The sequence below is a fragment of the Pararge aegeria genome, chromosome 3, assembly GCF_905163445.1.
Source record: "Pararge aegeria chromosome 3, ilParAegt1.1, whole genome shotgun sequence".
NCBI classification, from domain to species: domain Eukaryota; kingdom Metazoa; phylum Arthropoda; class Insecta; order Lepidoptera; family Nymphalidae; genus Pararge; species Pararge aegeria.
In genome coordinates, this window is record NC_053182.1 from 14627146 (window position 1) to 14644843 (window position 17698).

At 36.6% G+C, this 17698-nt stretch overlaps 1 protein-coding gene across 1 annotated transcript in view; it reads right to left on the bottom strand.

Annotated features, from left to right (window-relative positions):
* LOC120637415 (fibronectin type-III domain-containing protein 3a) overlaps positions 1-14493 on the bottom strand; it is an 86492-nt gene extending 71999 nt beyond the window's left edge. The window contains exon 1 of the mRNA XM_039909250.1: positions 14124-14493. The gene's annotated coding sequence lies outside the window, so the exon portion shown is untranslated. The remainder of the gene's footprint in view (positions 1-14123) is intronic.
* Positions 14494-17698: the final 3205 nt, after the last annotated feature.

Consider the following 17698-nt stretch of genomic DNA (forward strand, 5'->3'; position numbering starts at 1 on the left):
TGGGGTCCTCAAATATCCGAGCTTAGTCGCAAGATCTACGCTGTAATTGGTAGGCTTAAAAGGTGGAAATACTTTTTACCTATTCGTACCAAAATTTGTCTGGCCCACTCTCTTTTACTTCCTATAGTGGACTACGCAGACACGTGTTATTCTGATATACCCCAGTACCTTCTTAATAAACTTGAGCGGCTCCAAAATCTAATCATAAGATTTATCTTTGGGCTTAAGAAATTTGACCAAATTACTCATTACCGTCAGCAACTCAAGTGGGTAACTGTTAATGATAGGCGAAATATCCATATTCTTACTTTACTTTATTCTCTTCTATATAGTCCTATCTCTCCGCTTTACCTTAAAGAGCGTTTTTCCTTCTCTCAGCATCTTGTCAGTCTCCGGTCAGCGAATGACAACAAGCTTGAGATTCCCTTATCTCGCTCTCAGCGCTATAACGAGTCATTCACTGTTAAAGCTGTAACACTGTGGAACTCGCTCCCCTGGGAAATACGTCATTCTGAAACCATTCACCTGTTTAAACATCGCTTAAAGAATTATTACTTATCTATGTAATTGAGTAGTATGTAAGTTTATAATAGCATAAATATATATCACATATATCTATCATAGTATATATAAATTTATGTTGGTATTTGTGTAGTTAATATGTAAATGTAGTATGTATGTTCATGTAAGTTTATATTACATTTCTTTTTTTTTTTTGTTTTTCTTGTAACTTACTTTATGCACCATCCATTTTCCACTCTTTTATCGGCTTCGTACGCTCAGGTTGCCTTTAAAAGATCACTTTTAGTGATAAGGCCGCCTTTGCACCCTAGCACTAAGTACTATTACTGTTTTCCTTGTATTTTCCTTTTTTTGTTGTGTTGCAATAAAGTTTTTCTATTCTATTCTATTCTATTCTAGTTTTGGCGATTCTGCAATATAATAGAGCCCGTACTTTAAGCTTTCTTAAGAACGATTTTCATAAAATTACTTTTCTGTAAGGAGTATGTTATTATATATATTTTTATTGTTTTGTTATTTCTTGTTTTCGCTTTTAATTTGTGCAATAAAGACTTTATCTATCTATCTATCTATCTATGTTCTGTTTTGTGAATTAATCGAGCAATTAACGTCATAAGTAGATAGAGACTAATTTTATTTGCCCTAAAATTTTGCAGTCAGTAGGCCCTGATCTAAATCCATTGCAGACTAGCGAACATAACAATGAAACGTATGTACTGTACACAAGTGTCGTGGCGTATCATTTACGGCGAATTATATCTGCGAACGTGCCTCGGAGTCGTCTTAACAATTCGCCAACTCAACGAGGAAAATCTTCCTACATCCTGCTCAGCGCCACGATGCATTTACTGTGTATAAAAATCTTCAACAATGTTTATTGGCTATACATTATCGTTGTATGCAATAAATCGTTGATGAGGATGTCAGATGCAGCATAGTCGTGTGTAATGAGCGTGCTCACTAACAAGGTTTCCCAGATTACTTACGTAAAATTCTGCATTAAGCAAGTAAATGGATGTAGTAAGTTGTGTTGTTTATGAATATAACGCTCAGTAATGGCGTACCTACATTGTTGACTTGATCTTTTCTTCGAATAGTCAATTATCTTGGTAAATCAAACTTTGTAGTTGGTATGCAAGGTAAGTACATTCGAATTATTGCTTTATTAAATAATTATTTTAAATAATATTTTCTTTAATTATTCAATAATTTTGGTTTATCCAAGTTTGTAGTACCAACTAAATATCAAGTTCATTTTCTGATTGGCATATCTTTAGTTGTTGGCATGACATGGCATATATTTGCATGTTCGACTACGGATCCCAGATTCCCAGATTTAACCGAACAAACATTAGGTAGGGGTTATTTCTCTCTTTTGTAAAAATCTACCAGGTACCACTACCAGCACGGAATTACCGGCAGTGGAGCAAAGTACAGGATTCACCTTAAATCCTGAGAGATGAAGCCTGTATAAAGAAGCCTTCCAAACATGGCCATTCTAATAGGCCTCTGCGGTCTGCCTATAAGAATAACTACTATTATTTAAACAATAATTACCGTCGTTTAAATAATATGAGATTAGACACACATTTTAATTCTATTCAAATGTATAGTTAAAGATTATTATTTATCAATATAATGTAGCGTGAGTCGCGAGGCAGCGCGGTCAACGCTCGCGCCGGGCCTCAGGCCCCACGCATCCACTAGTGCGAAAATAATGCAGACACCTCACTCGATACGCTTGTTTTGCTAATATTTCTTCTATTATTCTACCAAATATACCTACCTACCTCAGTAACAGCCTCTTCATATATGCCAACTTACAATATATTTTACGCTTAATTCCAAAAAAGATTTTAATACCAAATTTTAATTAGTTTCAGTGCTGAGTTGCTATGTTTGTTCGCATAAAGACAGATTGTCAGAGAGCAGTATTCTTATAACAAATGATTTCGGTGGCGACCTGCAATCTCCATATTTTCCGATGAATACGTGTCGTAGTTAAATTAAGGGCTTTGTATAAAGAAAACTAATTGGCAACAGCTATAGTATAGGCACTACCTTCTCAGGATTTGACATCGGAATCGCCTTTGGCATTGAGCTCCGAGACATCAAAATGGTATTGTATGAAGGTGCTTAACGTTTATTTCGACGTCATTTTCATAGCATCAACAAACCTGCCGACTTGCAATTTATTCAGCTCCCATACGTCTTTATGTTAGGACTGGTCAGCCGGTCTTGATTTTCAGTTCAAAACGTTGGCAGACTAGTTGGTACATCTGCAGATGCGGTATGTATTGTGAGATCTAAAGCCTTTGGTGATTCAATATCTATTGACGATATATGGTCATTGAACTGTGTCTTGAACTACGGACATAAAATATCAATCAATCAATCAAAAATACTTTATCGCACAAAAGAAAAAAATAAATAAAAGAGACAAAAACAACAAAGGTACAATTAAATTTGTGTAACAAAGGCGTATCAGTATCTGCGTATTACAATAATACGTACCTACCAAATAAAGAATCTATCTGTAGAGTATTTTCAAATATTAAAGGATCAGAGATTCCTGGGCTTGCCAATAAAACAAGAAGGTACCGCCAGTTATATGGGTACATCGTAAAAATAGTCGTAAGTGTATTCAGTTATGATTCAGAGTTTCAAAAGGTGTTAAAATCGGCCACCCGGACGGAGCACGCTCAAAAATACTATAAGGATATCCCTCATATTATAGATAGTGCACGAATGCACAAAAAAAAAATTCTGTTCCGGAGAGACCACTGAATGACGGGGCACTGGCAGTAATATGTTTGAAATTTAAAAATTGAACATCTGATAGGTTTTTATTTATTGAACATTTCTTAATTATTTACTCTATATAGGTACATTCTACGATTAACTCTTGCCTAACTTTAATATCGTTCCCTTATCTGTTGTTATTGGACATGAGTAGATAAGTAGAGTCGGTATCAAACGTCGGCCTCTTTCATCTCATTAATTTTAACATTTTGGTATTAATATTTACAGATTTGAGGAAATTTTCTATGATATTCTGTTAGATAGGTAAAATTATTAAAAATGCAAGTGTAATTATACTTACCTACATTCTTTTAAACATTTTTTTAAAACCGAACGATTTATAATAGTACCTACCTACGTAAGTACTATTATATCTACTACGACGTCTATTCAGTGGGTCTCGTTTTTGATGTAGGGTTTAAATTTATGACCTTTAGGAATCTCATTGGGTCAATGACATGCTTATACTTTTCTACCTATTTACTGTTAACAATAAACAGTTTGCTGTTTTAAGTAAGTATTTTCCAAGCAACATTGCTTGCATTTCATTTGTGCTTTTAAATTCGTAGTAACGAAATGATAAGTAATGAAGTTAAGCTGTAATTAAGTTTGCAATGTTGGCGTCGTTAACTCAAGAAGCGAGTACTATTTTTATCAGCGTAAATAAAATTTTAATATTATATGAGGCATTTAACTAGGTAACTTAAACTGTTTTTCATACTTTATTATGCCTACGTCAAAGAGTAACGAGGGCCCTAAGCCGTTCGCATAGCTTATTTAGGGTTGCCAGAGCGATTTCTCTGGCATTGTTGGGGTCATATGGTTTTGTTTTGTAGTACTGTACAATCGTTGTAGTAGGTACTGTTCTTAAGCTACTCTCTACGTTTCTACTAAAGTAAATTAGGTAAGATTAAAACAGACTATACAGATTAAAATAGTCCCATTTGATTTAAGTATCTTATGTTTTTTTACCAAGAAGTTTGTAATTAAACTGATTTAGTAACGATTTCACATTCATCGAGCTATAAATGGAAAAATTAAAAATTTCGAAACTAAAATTACAGTGAGCTTACTATGCATGCCAAGTAAGGTTTTCTTAAATCCGTTTTATATTTAGGATTTGCTTGGTCTTTGTTGTGCAATAAGTTCTGTACAGTTAAAAAATTATAAGGATTCTTGATTCTTGTTTGTGATTGCACAACTCTGGTAATTTCCCGGACTGCCCGCCATAAGCCACCTGGCAGCCCTATGCTTAATGCATTGGCGCATAGGACTGTAGTAGTAGTTGTCTATTATTATAAAGAATTCTAAATTTAATTTACGAAAATTACGCATAATCGTAGCGCAAACGGGTTGCGAGGCGGCGGGGGTGGAGCGCGCGGAGCAAGGTGCGTTCAACGAACGTCCGCGGCGAGGCGCGAGCCCAAGGTCGCCGGTCTCCGTTCGCTGAGCTCTCGCCCGTACGCCCGTCGCGCCGCGCCCGCGCTATCTCGATTCCACAATACCAAGCACAATACTTACCGCTCACGCTGCCAGTAGCAGTTGGTAGAGGTATCCTTATTAGTGATTATTATAAAATTTGTGCGCTCACATCACTCGTAGTAGTTTTCCAGTGTAATGCACACTAAAAATCGTAAAAATATAAATTATGTTTCTCATTTAGAATACTACTATAATCTGCGCTCTTGCCGGAATCGTTTTAGAATATGAATTTGCGATTCTAAACTGAGTGGAATAAGGTTCACTTTACTTTGAAGTTATAGTATTTCGATACTTGCAATCGTAGAGTCGTTTTCGAATATCGAAACAGTGTGGCTTCAAAGTAAAATTGAACATAGCTTTCTCGTTTTACAGCTGAAACATAAAGTTTAAGACATCTGTACCTAGTAGATACGGAATTTGCGAGTCAATGCAATAGACACGGAGTTCCGATATTCGAAAACGCTCCACGATTCCAACCTGGAAAATCTTTAAGACAGTCTAGTTAGATTTCAGTTTAGATAGATTACCATTCATGCGTTATTAAATTCGAGTTTTACACGTTAAATTGTTAATAAAATGAAACTATTTGTATGACACTTATTTCGTAATACTATAAATCCTAAGACAATGAGGTTAAATTGTCTCAGAGGAAATTTGAGTTCATACATACTAAGGGATGTTACTGGGGCTGGCCACTCTTTTACGCATGTTTGCGTCTCATTATTTTTTACCTCTATATAATGTGAAAAACCTTTTCAACAAACCTTAAAATTTCAACAAAAGTTTTTATCTGCACACGCAAAGCTCATCAAAAGTGCTTTCTATTACCTTATGATTGTCTAATCTATTTTAAAGAAGAAAGTATCGACGTTTACAGCACAGCACAATAATTATTATAATATAACTTGCTTTTCTAAATCAATTCCTTTGTAAAATTTGAAATAGCAGTCCTATTACCTATGCAAATTGCAAAGACACATATTGTGTTTAAAGTATGTAGTTGTACCAGTCTTGTTATTTTTTTTATTCATTAAAAAAGATGCTTTATGAATTAATAATTTTATTGTATCCTTACCACAGAAAAATAAAAATAAGAATGATTTTTTTTTACCTTACCTACATAATAACTACCTAGCTCCATAGTTTTCTAAGTTCGTGACCTGCCTTTCTAACTACATGCCTCGGGCTACCTTTTAAGTAGGTAAATAAGGCATAGAATACCAATTTAATCTTTTTCACATGAAATACCTAGAAAGGTAGGAGTTTTGCTTGCAAACTTTTACAAATGGAGCCAACATTTGCCCAGCAATGGGAAACTGATAAATTATAAATTAGTGATAACCGAGTAATCACTAATTTATAAAATAAGTGTAAATGTATACAAAGTACCTACCGAATACCTATACCATTCACACCACTCACATATTAAATGGTAGGTACCATTGTCAGAGACCGTCAAAAATGCTGAATGTCAATTTAGCATTTCCAACCGGATGTTGTTAATGCATTGTGCAATCTATGCATAGTGTCGAAACACTCGAAGTGAACGCGGGTGATGCAATCTTTTATTAGTAAAATACCAGCGAGGTAGTGATGCAAAAGTGCTAGAATCTGGACTGTGAGTGGAAGATAAAGGAATTATATCTATTAGCAAATAGTTTTGTGAGCTTACGATAACCAGTGTCGATAACGCACTTTATGTTTATTTAATAACTGGCTGCTCCCCGCTTTCTTCGACCGCGTTTATTTTTTTTTTTTACAAATCCCGTGTCAATCGTTAGTTTACCTGGCATAAAAAGTATCCTATATTACTCTCCGTCCTTTCAACTAAATGTATGTTAAACTTCAAGTCTATCGGTTGCTTAGTTAGGGAGTAAAGTAATGACACACAAACAAACACATTTTCGCATGTATAATATTAGCATGCCGGTTAACCGCGACTATTTATTTGGTTATGGACTTCATAAAGTTTTAAAAACACCTTCGGAAATAATGCATTATTTTAGAACAAATTTGACTACCATAAAAAAAAGATTACATTGAGTAGACCTTAAAATATATTTAGAACTTGTAAAGGGTAACAATTTCGTCATACACGATTTTTGCGTCGCCACGCCGCGCCGCGGACTCTTGAAATTTAAATAAAATCAGTTCGATTAGTAGTTCCTGAGATTAGCGCGTTCCTCAAACTCTTCAGCTTAATAATATTAAGTACCTATGGATTATTTGTTGGGGCCCTCCTGAACTAATAAACTGTAATCTAAATGGGTACAAACTTAATTAGTGTTAAGTAGGCCTACCTAGTTATATAGTTTTAATCTCAGTAATATCCCGTAAGTATTGATAAACCAAGTAAATAAACGCGGAGATAAATGTAATATTATTTGCAATCAGAGCAAACAGAATTATGAGCCACCAATCAACCTATTTTTCTCTTTCACAAATAACTCAGAGTACCTAGGTAGTTTTCGAATCGACTAATATTTAATAATATTCGAAGTCTCTTAGTGGATAAGAACGCAAAGTTTTGCTGCCACCAATCAGATTATTATCCTGAAACCTACAGAAGTACAAACGTAGTCGTAGTCGTCAACTCATAGGTTCGAAGAGTTTAGAAAGATTTCAGATCTGATCCGGTTGGATTTAGTTTATCTGTACTAAATCATACTAGACTTATGGATCATACTTGATATGCTTAGACCAATCCATACTAACATTTAAAATGCGAGAGCCTGTTTGTTACCTATGTTCACCTCAAGCGTTGACCGGATCTTAATGTGAACCAAGGTGTACATGCAGCCTTGTATCCTGGAGATGGTTGTGGGATTTAAAAAAATTGCATTCGTTGACCACTTAACTTGGTGAAATTTTGCACAGATAGAGTAGAAATAATAATATATAATAAAAAATATTTTTCCTCACAGGAAAAAATAAAGGGTACCTACATACTGCTACCAGAGGGATTTTTAAAATACCAAAGTACCGTGGACGAAGTCGCGAGCAAACCGAACTGCGAACCTACCTACCAATTTATAAAACTAAAGCACCATGCAACGCCATCCCCTGCGTTTGTTTTTTTCTAACGTAGGTAATGACGAGGTGGAGAAATTCCTCGGATATTCGGTTCAACGGCCGCACCGCAGCAGTGGTTGTGTGCGTGCGTGTACAGCGGCGTACGCACACACGCACAATGACGCTTCTGCAAACACGACAAAACCGTTACTAACTACCAAGTAGGCTCCTATTCCTATGATTTTCATATTGCGAAACGATCAGTTTTTTTTACATAGCTATTAGGTAGGTACAATGTTTTAAAGTCTTAAATGTCCTTGCCATCCTAACGGGCAGAATATCCTTCGACCGCGGGTGTCGTACAAACAGAAAACTGGCAAACTGGCAGCAGCTTCCTCTCTACTGCTACTACAATGTACTACGATCACTAACACGTCTACCTAGCGAACGTGATAATTATGGGCAAACCCTACCGTTGAGAGACGCCTGAGTCCAGCAGCGGACTGTTAAAGTTATTGATGATATATATACCTACCAAAGAACATTGTTGAAGAAGATTTTGTCCGAATTGTCTTTACTTCTGTCAGTCTTTAAAATGTAATAAGAAAGTATCATCTGCAACAACAGTAAAATTTCACATTTGTTACTGACAATGCGTGGCAGTGCATTTATAGAAGCAAAAAAGCTTCTTAACGACGGCAGTTTGGCATTCGAGCCAAACAATCGAGCGTCCACGAAGTGCACCGCCTCACGGAGCACATATCCAACTGTCTCTTTGAAAAAAAAACACCTGCTCACAGGAGCAGTTTTTTTCGACGTAGCCAAAGTCTTCAATAAGGTTTAGCATGCGGGTTTTATATATAAGCTTCTCTCCCAGGGCATCCAGGGTAGAATCTTGCACCTGCTAAGAGATTATCTGGGCGATCGCACCTTTCGTTACCGTTTAGATGGAAACTGTGTCATCTACCAGGCCCAAACGAACAAGTGTCCCTCAGGGCTTTATTCTATCACCCCTCAATACGCGCTTTTCACAAACGACATCCCCTACGTGGAGCTCGAAAATTTGCGAATTACACCGCCTTCTATTTATACCATAACCGAACCATACGTCACATCATATCCCTCCTCCAAAAAGACATCGGGTGGCTTGGTGCTTGGTTCCACCAATGGAGGATAGAGGTGAATCCGGATAAAAGCGCAGCAGTGATTCCTGGTTCGTGCGCAACCAGGGGCACCCGGTAGTGTTAGAAAATAAACATCTGAGGTAGTAGGAATAAGAAGTAACTAGTGTTTGGGTGTATTGCAAACTATTTGAGCGGATGAACTTAATGATTCACCGGGTACGTTATATAAGTGATATCTAATACAGAACGGTTGTTGTTGTTGTTGTTGATAACCATAATAGTAATTAACCTTGAAGTGTTATTTTAATCAGAGAAAGTTATGCCGCTTTTTCGACTATAGCAGAATCATCAATCAGTAATCAGTCAGTATAACCGTCAGAGATAGATGGTAATCAGTAATTATTTATGTAAGTACCTTTATATATAGATAACGTCCCAACACATTCGTTAGTATGTAAAGGTATTCAATGATCTGCCGTCACGAAACCAACACATTAGTGCTGGCAGATCATGTATATCAATAATCATTCTACTTTGTTAGTTATTTGGTTCCGTTAGGTACCTAATTTGTAGTTGAGACGTAGGGTGCGGACAATGGTGTCAATTTAGTTGTATACAACTCTAGCCGAACTCATTAGCGCAGTGGCGAACGCTATAGTCTTTTAAGCAGGAGTTTTAATAATTTCTGATTTATCTCAAAGCTGGTTGGCTTGGACCGAGTCTACCATCCTGCCGGCAGAGATGTACCCCAAGCGTCCAATTTAGCGTTCGATTTCACGGAGAAACTAATTACCCTATATAGGTTTATTATATTATGGCAAGCCAACTGCCATCTTAGACTGCTTCATCACTTACCACCAAGGCTGCATTCAAGCAGTAGCGTGCACTGGTTTTCTTACCAGGGTATGCATAAAGTAGGAAAATTACATAAAACTCTAAAAATCCTCCTCCTATGAGAGTTATATCAATATCATATCAATTAAATATCAATTTTAAGATAGTCACTGCTTTGTGCATGTATGATGTGCAAGCCACTGCATTCAAGGGCTAATTTTTAGCAGAATACAAATATTGTCATTATCCGTGGGAATAGGTGTGAAAAGGACACTGGACAGCACTACTTAAAGACCTGTTAATTTAGTTTACTTTATAGATTTATGTTCAACAGAATCTGCAGTCAGCACCAGTGTCAAGTTTTGCCCCAGCACAGAGAAATCTTAGATTCGGAGCTGTACGGGTGGTCGCTCATATAGCAAATTAAACACAATATGATATTGGGGGCCTATCAATAACAATAGTACCAAGAATTAAGAAATCTAATAAGCCAACTGAAATGAGATTAAAGGTCGGCATGATTGTGTAAATTTGACCTGACACCCGGACTCTATGCGATATATACTTAAACATGTAACTACAAACACGATAGATAATAATAGGTACCTTACTAACCCAGTAACGTGTGCAGAGTTTTTGAAATCAAATCATTTTGTATACAGTCTGTGCAAACTGCATAGAAAACAATAATCTGGAAAAATTGAATTAATACTTCTGTGTATATTCTTGAGAGAAATATTATTGTATAACTTTTTCAAGGGTCTTCTGCTTAAGATTAATCAATCTGCAGAGCTTAATGGTTTAACTTTATATGTATACAAATTCTCATCTTCTAACCGTTTCACTCATTTAGGTGGTGGACTATACAGAAACTCTAGCTTAGGAGACCCTTAGATGTTTCATAAACACGAAGCTATCTCCCTTTATACATACTTTAAAAACCCTCGGACTCTTATGCATTCTCTGAACTCCATTTCGATCTCTCTAAGGAGAGTTTTCCGAAAAGAATAGCTTGTGTTACTCCCTGTATAATTCTGTACATGAGTCCCGCAAAAATCCGTATCATATTAGCCTGTCCAGACTGACAGACAGGCAGACGAAAAGTTTAGAAATGTTTGTTTAGGGTTATGCCGCCGTTAAGTAATCACCTGAGTTAAGCTCAGTTTATACCTACTCTAGTTTATTCGAAATCACTTCAATTTTATTTCTTTAAATAGATCTGGATATTGTTTTAATCTGGAGATTAAATTAAGGCACAACGCCTACACAGGCAAGTTATTAGAGCGGGTCGAATAAAATGGAATGAGACACGGTATTTTATATTAGACACAAAGCGAGAGGAAACATTGAGTGGGACGAAGTTCTGCAAAAACAATCTATTTCTGGATAAGACAAAACGGCAATACATTATGGATCGTTCATTTATATACTCAAACGATAAGGGGGTGGCAAAGGAGTAAGAATGGGGAGGCAGAAATACCAACATTAGTGTTGTAGTTAGTCAATAGTGTTCAGACAACCAGTGTCAAGTACTTGCGGAAGACACGTGTCCTTAGGACCGATTCAAAATAATGGCAGAATTAAAAATTTTGTCCTGTCTCCAAACTTGAATGACGTTCGAAATCTAAGAATAGTAAATTTAAAGCACGATCTAATAACATTTCAATAAAATATAACATAACTTGGCATAGTCACTATAATACTGGAAATAACCGCCCCACGGGAATCCGGTCCCGAGCTTCGGTTCTACAAGTGAAGACTCCTAGATAATTTTTTTTTTAATAAGTACTGATATTAACCGGGCCTACGGGAATCCGGCCCCGAGCGTTTGGTCTACACTTTTTTTTTTTTTAATAAAATAATCTGATGAAATTCTTACCTAGACACCTTGTAATTCAAATTTCCTACTCCAAGTTCCTACGTAAGAATTACGTGTGTTCCTTAAAACCTAGATAATATTGGCTAAATGGAAAATCACCAACGCGCTTGAAATTATTTGTAGGTAGGTAAGTAATAGTAGGGCACATGGCGGAACAAGTGAGGGACAAGTGTCGAAATATGGCACGCACTATCTAACACACATACTCTCGTGCTTTGTTACGAGATCTAAAGCAACATTGGTGGAAGGAAAACGAGCGCGAGATAAAGTGGTTTAATAAATATTCTTCCATTATCTTTTATAGCTATTTAGCTGCTACTTTTAATAGTTACATTGGTAACCGCGTTTCGATATTGGTATTTTTTAATTACATACAAAATAACGACTAATACTGTCTAATAGACAAATTATAAAAATATGTAATGAAAACTGCAGATTGAATTATTAAATAGCGGTATCTCGATCATCTCAAGAATTTTTAACTCCAGACGCAAAAACGACAGGGTGTTACAAGTTTCACGTGTGTAGTGTTGTATGTGGCATAGTATTTTCCGAATGATTTTGAATTTGTTTTCTTTTTTGAAAGGTGGATTATTCGGGAGTGTTTTAGCTATGTGTGATAAAAATAGGTTCAAGGTGGCCACCTCACCAGTAAATGACGGATTACATATTTTTTTCAGAACTGCCTCAATGGGTATCAAATGAGGGGCTTGACTACAAAAACTTGTCCACCACCTCAAAAAACTCCCTCAATTTCGGGTAAATACGAAAGGTCGGGGGTTTCCTAAATTTTTTAATTTATATAGGTAGGTACCTATTATATTATGATTATTCGCCATGTCTTATCAAAAAGGTGGGATAAGGAATTTTATAACTTTACAAAAGAGCAGTTTAAATTTGTAGACAAACTTACATAGGAACCTCGACCTACAATAAGAAAGCCTTACAATGAAATGATGAACTTGAATATGTAATGTCCCAGTAAACACAAAGCTAATGAAACAATTAAGCATTTTTTTTTACTTTCTAGCTGATACCAACCATTCTTCGTCCCAGTTTATTATGGTTTTTTACAAATCCTGTGGGATAAATAGGTACTATGTTACTCTCCGCCCTTTAAACTAACTCTGCCAAAAATCAAGTTCATTGGTTGTACCTAGTAGTAGTAAGGATATAAAGGCACGACAAACACACTTTCGCATTTATAATATTACTTAGGATTATAACTTATTGGTTTGACAAACGCTATAGTAGAAAATTGATTGTATTCTCTTTGATTAGTGTCAAGTAGCACCAAACAGCTTGGATAGGTATAGTCTCAGTTCAACGGATAATGTAAATAATGTAAGGTAGCCTACTGCACCTACAATAAACAACAATTGGTGTAAGTGACAATTACAGTAGGTATCGGTGACATGCGCAGAATGGAGTATGAGAATTCGAGGTAGTTAATAAAAAGCTCCTTCCTTTTCAATATCTTACCCTCGACAAAAAATGTATGGCACGCACTACAATATTACTGACAATATTCTGCATATTGCGTATAATATTCACTACGTGCGGGCAGCCTATAGAAAGCAAAAGTTTCATCAAAACACTGACAGTGTTTTTTTTACCGAAGAATAGGTAGGTACCTACTTATTGATATCGCTACTTGAGTCGATAGGTAGGTAGGTACATGAAGAATGCAAAGAAAGTCCGTAGCTGTCTAACTAGGGTTCTACGTTCATTATAAAATCAATCTAATTGGTGATAGCTATTAATAAAATATAGCGTAGGTTCTGCGTAGGCGTAGTTAGAATAAAGAAAGAGGCCTGCGCCGTCTGGTTGGTCAACACCTAAATTAAACTACCAGTGCGATATAGCTTCCGAGGTAGCTTCAGTATTCAACGCATCTGTCCCACTGAAAATACCTACGAAGTGGTAAATATTCAATAGTGGGTACTAGAAGTACTATGAACAAACTAAGAAAGAGCTACACTGACATTGCGTATCGTATAGTCCGGCATTCCATATGGAATGCGGTCGCTGGACCGGCCGCGCACGGCGCACCTCCCCGCGCCAACCACCGCTCTCGTCCGTGTTTCTATCCATTCGTTTCCGTCCACCATATGGAATAGTGGGATAGGGCATTCTAACAAGAATCTAAATAGCAGGCGTTCCGGCAAAACCACTCGCATATCTTTTGCTTTCCAAGAATCACGTCCTGTTAGTGCATGACGTCATAGCGCTTATTAAAGGTAATTTAAAACTACGCCACGCAACAAGGAACTAGTCAAAGGATATTCAATTCAATGCAGTGGTCTGCTGTAAGATAGCGATAGCGGCTACTTCGGGTTCCGACCGGGCACCGTGGTCTCGATGATCCAGAGCGTATCGACGTGACGTGCGCCACGTCGTCAGCGACACGGCATCCCGTGTACACTAACTACACCGGTCACATTAGCCAAGTAGAGAAATTTACTCACCTTCGAGGAAAAGCCGTCAATCGGTAAAAATATCCACTAACTCGGGCGCACAGATAATCCGGTTATCGTCCGTACGGCACAAATATTCACCACACCAAAACGACAACATAAATAAACGCGGGAGGAGTCACCGATCGGTCACCGCCGACGCACTCTTCGCACCGATCGAAATGCAACTCGGAAAAATGCACTGGGCGGGGTTGTCGAATGTCATAAACGGTCGGGTTCCAGAGGTCGGTCACTGACGGCGGGACAGTGGGAGGCGGCGATTCACCGGCACCTAGAACGAAGCCGCGAAGAGTACTGAGGTACCGAGTTGCGAGCGGCTCTCTCCCTCGTCCCTCCGCCGGGGCGCGGGGGCCTCTCGGCGCGACGTGGCGGCCTCCGCGCCGTCGCCGACGCCGCGCGCGCCGGCCCGCTGCGACCCGCCGCCGCTCCGCTTAGCAACGCGCTGTCGGCTCCGCCGCCGCCGTTGTCATGGACTCCCACATCACTCCATTACACCTCCGAGATAAATTGATTAGTTATTATTATTGTTTATTAATTGTTTCATGAGAGATACATAAGAGATTACATGACACCCGCCGGGGCATTGCAATATAATTTGTCTAAATCATTTTTATTCCTTTACTGAATCTAAATTATTATGTTCATATTAAATTACTCTGATTGCAAATATTAGCCACATTATAGCCTCTTTATTTCCATTGCGAATATTATAAAACAAAATTATCAATGGATTTTTATTAGATACTTAATATGCACTCAGTAAAGCAGAAAGGTACAATTGAAATCAAAAATATGAAATAACAATCACATAATTTTATAGTATATACTATATACAGTTTTATAAGTATAGATAATTTAGCTTATTGGTGTAAAAATGGAAAATAGGTCCAGTAGTTTCGGAGCCTAAGCAAACGAACTAGGTACCTAATACAAAAAAATCTTACCTCTTTATAATACTAGTACATACAAATTCAACTTATAAATAAAGGTAACTAATAAAAAAAAACATTAAACTTACAAAGTTCATTTTTCGACGTCTTCATATCGATAAGAAAACGAGAAGTTCATGCATATGCATACAGGTTACTATGCATTCATTTATATATTAGCGTTTCCTTCGAGCGACAATGCTTTGGATAAGAAATAATCGCTAATAGAAATTATTTCTAAAACATAGGAAAGACCACGGTAAACATAGGATAGATTGCGCTAGGACAACCCTTGTGCAACATTTCGAACACGAATCGCAGTCGTAACTCTAGCAACCCTAGCGTGCTCGGAGATTCTATAATCGGTCAATGCTCCGAGTCTCACTGTTTGTGAATACTATGCGTCATAATATAGGTAGGTTATAAGAAGCATAATGAACAACCCCTCTTGCGAGGTTGCGAGACGAATGGCAGCAAGAACGTTCTCTGATTTGAACATCAAATCCCATTTGAGATTAAAGATCATCGCATGAACTTAAATGTTTAGTATAATTAGTTCTGGCTTGATACCTGAAGAAAATAAATAAAAAAATTGATATGACTGCAATTTCTGAGTGGATCAGGCAATATGGGCTAAAGGTCAATCCTGCAAAATCAGAAGCTATCGTTATTGGTAAACCAGGAACGATCACGAGGGTTATTATTTCCTTATTGTAATTCTGTCAAAAATCTTGGGAGTTTACCTCGCACCTACCGGTCCTGTCATGGTCAGTGCATGTCCAATAATGGAACTAACCTATTTTAAATTTGTAGGATTTTTTCCAATGCAGAAGTCTAAAATTAATTTACTATTTTCGTTGTCACTATCTAAATCACATAAAACCTATAACAATGTACCTAAGAGAAACCTATAACAAATTTTTTGATTGTTTACTTGACCCTTTATAACTACTATAAAAAAGGCTTCTGTATTAGCTTATTTAATGTACAAACACAGGTGGACGTAGAGACATGCAAAATCGAAGAGTTGCGTTTCGCCAATAGGTTCGGATCCCTAAAACCAAGAAAGGATTGGAAATACAAAATAGTAACAATGGCAAGTATTTGATATATATTGCATGAAAGCATTGTCACTTACGATTGAATGATATTGCATTCAAGCGCTAACATAAGCGCTAATCGGCATCCTACTTACTTATATCTTTATTCTTATTCATGAGCTTGTTCGCACGACAATTAAATCAATCTTGGTGAAATTCGACCGAGAGATAGCGAGATGGACATGGGTTACTTTTATCTATGTTACTAGTTGTTGCTCGCGAATTCGTCCGCGTTGAAATTTCGATTTTCCCTCTAATTAGAAGAAAACCCGAGTCCTAATTTAAACACCTTAAGTCATCACTCTCTGTTCATCTTCGCCTACTAGGCTGGTTTCCGAATATATAAATCTTGTTTGTTGTACGTGCATCCCTGACTTTAAAGACCATTTATTCATAAAATTAACGAATAATATATCTAATTAATGAAAATTTCCGTGAACTTCAAAAACATAGCATTTTCATACAAACTTTCAACCCCTGTTTTTCCCCATTAGGGGTAGATTTGGATAAAATATTTTCTGAACTGATGTCTGTGCTTTAAAAGAAAACTATTTTCAAAATTTTAGGTTTACAGACTAAGTAATTTATAATAAAAAAAATTCTCCCCTATTTACCGCCCCTTATAGGTGATATCCAAAAAAAACGTTAAGAAAAGTTTTTTTTTATTTATAATTATCTACCTACTAACCTAAGTGCTAATTTTCGTGTCTCTTAACTCGAAAACATAGGACTTTCACTCACACTCACTTGTAACCCCTATTTTACTCCTTTAGGGGTAGATTTGCATAAAATATTTTCTGAACTAAAGGAAATGCTTTAAAAGAAACCAAATTTTAGGTTTGTAGACCTGATAATAATTTATACAGATTTTTATTACTCAAAACCTAAATGTATCTAACTTTAAAAACATAAGACTTTACACTTCCCGAGATTTCCTGATTAGTCAGTGTAAGTTTCAGTGTAGCCAATAGTCTCTGTCCAAAGTAATGGACTGATTTTAACCATTTCTTGGCCAAAAGAAAGCTCAACTATCACGAAAAACTTAGGCTGTAATTGATTTTGAAACAAATTGTAGATCGCTTAATGTAACCCAAAGTAGTAAAATTCATTACTTAGCGTTCGCTAAGAAAACTATCGATAATACATAGATACAATTACATGATTAAAGTTCTCATTATTACCTACTATTCATTATTATTTCAAAAAAATGTTTTATCATCAAGGGCATTTAGTATTAGTGTATTATATTATCAATAAAATCATTTTTAATTCATTCTAATCGGATATTTTATTTAGAAGGTTTCAATATATAAAAAAAATTCAAGGACTAGGTACATCTGAGCGAAATGGTTGTTTTAAGAAGTTTCTATTTGTTAACTAAATTTAAAAAAAATATTTTTAAAACATATTTTTTTACAAGAATACTCAAATTAGTATCAGTAGTATGTACTACACCTACCCTTCTCGCAAATAAACTGTTCATACACTTACTTAAAAATATAAATCAAATGCGGGCGAAGTTGCGGGCAACAGCTTG